The following is a 2,701-nucleotide window of genomic DNA, read 5'->3' as shown; positions in this document are numbered from 1 at the left end:
TGAGTGAGGCCTTCCAATGTTTCACCAAATTTTGAATCTTACCTTAATCCAGTTCCATGTAAAGAAGAAAGAAAAGTGAATTAGTTGGTTGGATATGCTCCAAGACAGTAGGCTTTGAGTCATCTTATCACTTCTGCCATGAGAATGGTAGAGAACAAAGAGAGAGAAAGAGAGCCTGCCATGTCAGATATGCCTTGAGCCTTTCCACTTCAGTACTGTTTCAGGGAGTGCAGCAAGGCAGCCACACCCTAGCACTGACCTGTTAACATACAGTGACCATGCCCACTGGCCAATATGGCATAATCATGTCCCAGAATCTGATGAATCCAAAACAATACTCCTCCTCCCCAAATAAAGATTGAAGGGAAGAGGCAAAATAGGATATTCTTCTTTTGGTAATTTATATAGTCAAACAAGTCATAGCTTTTGGACATTTTTCTAGACTTATTGGCTTGTAATAAACTTGGAGCTAATTAAATTCTCCTGGTCATTTTCATAAGAACTTCTGAGATCTCTACCATCTTATACCCAAGTAATTAAATTATGAACCCTTTATGAGAAATTTTCACTTATCTCAGTTAGTTTTAATCTTGTTGCTTTTGTTTCTTAATTCCAGTCTATGACAATTATCTCTAAATCTTCATTTCATCATCTTACATATTACCTAACACAGCCTAACTATCTCTCCTAGCTTTGGTTCATTTCTAAATTTGTTTCATGTGTCCTTTAGGTCTTCATTCGAATAGCTGATAAAAATAGAAAAAGAAAAAAACCAAGGTTAAAGTCCTGCTACCCACAATTCTAAATTGACACTGATCTAATAGTTTTTAAATGGCCAGGTTACCTTGAAATTCAAATGAAGAATTATTTGGCCTTTACTTTTCGCTGTTGCCCACAAAGACATCATGACTACCAAATAGTGGTTTAAATCATGCTATTGTACTAGCTATTCCATTATTCTGCAAATCTTGTGACTCTATTTTTTAAAAAGAAAATGAAAATAGTTTACTTTTTAATTATATATAAGTATAATATCAGAGAGATAGGTTTAAAAATGCTCATTGCAGTCATTGTCTCCAAAAATTCAACTTCTCATGTGTATACGTGACAAATGATATCCCTATTCAAGCCTGGGACAAGGAAGTTTTATAGCCAGTAGCAATATATTCTTATGTACACTTGCTACACAGAAGCATTTTTTAAAAGGTAGAGTAATTTGCAATTTTATCAGTTTGTTACTATATTTGCATTTCACGTATATTTTCATTTCATATTTAATTTGGTGCCTCATAACTTAAAATTAACTAGACTCAAAAGATACTTTTACTTACTAACACTCTGAGTGATATGACCTTAAACTAATAATTAGATCTGAGATCTAGTTATTGAACAGATAAATAAAGAGAATTTACAATCAACTGGAAAATTGTTCTTTCCATGCAGCAGACATTAAGTGCAATTGTCTTTAGTACAACAAGTATACAGAGATAAGTGTATTGAAACATATGTGTCAAAATATATAACATCCTATTATAAAATTTTCAAAAATTTGTTAGATCACTTGAGAAGCTAATAATCTTTAATGCAATCAATAATATTTCTGCAAGTCGAGTTTTTAAAACAAGATGAGTTTTTAAAACAAGAAGCTTTGGCTGCACTGTGCTTACCACTGATCTCTTTGGTTTCCTATGAGTTTTAACGGTTAGAATTTTTCCGCTATTTGAAAAATTTATCTACAGGCCACCCAGGCTGAGTTCCAAAACTCATAGAAAAGAGTTCAAAATGTTTTCCCATAGTTAATAACACACTCCTCTAAGAGTAAAATCCTTGTCCACATCTGACCAGCTATTAGAAGGACCTGTTGCCTGAGTCTCTGGTCTAGAATTTTAGAGATTAATTCTAAATTATTTCATGGGGAGCAACATGAGAGCATAATGCATAGAAAAGTTTAGAACCAGCTAACTTGTCAAAAATTCATTCAGTTTCCAACCAAACTAGCTCTGCTTCCCCAGTGTCACACTCTCTTTATGCTTGTCTCTTCAGTCTCCGCTAAAGTATTTGTTCCAGTGCTTAGCCAGGATTCCTCCTCCACAAGTCTCTGTTTTCCTTAGCCCATCTCTACCCACACCTGGGTAAGGTCTTGACACTCTCAGCAGCAGCAGTAGAGCAAAAATACTACCAAACCCTATCACTGTTTGTCAGCCTGTGACCTGATTCACACACCACTGACATTAAGACAAGTGTTGATTAGTATGTCCAGGACCAAAATTAAGAAAACAAAAATGGCACCCTGAATTGCATGAATATTTTGCTCAAAAGCTAAATAGTAGTTGGTATCCACTTCTTTGTTTGTTTGTTCTTTCAACAAATGTTTTTGAGCGCTTATTGTGTGCTCTTAGTACTAGAGGTCCAACACTGAAGCAATTATACCTCTGCACATCTGAAGCTTGCATTCTAGTGGACTCAAAAAATAATCTGTATCCCATTTACCGCAGTAAGACTTAGATTCCCACCAATAATATTTTTTTTACAATTCCTCGGCACTACATTTCTTTTTATAATGATTTTACTTTGGGGGCATTTTACCCTCAAGGGTTATATCCACAGAAGCAGCTGAACTGCATAGGAGGTGGGGGTGAGGTGGAGTGGTGATTAGGAGGACAGAGGAGCCAGGGAGGTGAAAATGAACTAAAGAAAATCC

The sequence above is a fragment of the Pteropus vampyrus genome, unplaced genomic scaffold, assembly GCF_000151845.1.
Source record: "Pteropus vampyrus isolate Shadow unplaced genomic scaffold, Pvam_2.0 Scaffold582, whole genome shotgun sequence".
In the NCBI taxonomy this organism is placed as follows: domain Eukaryota; kingdom Metazoa; phylum Chordata; class Mammalia; order Chiroptera; family Pteropodidae; genus Pteropus; species Pteropus vampyrus.
This window is presented reverse-complemented; position numbering follows the sequence as displayed.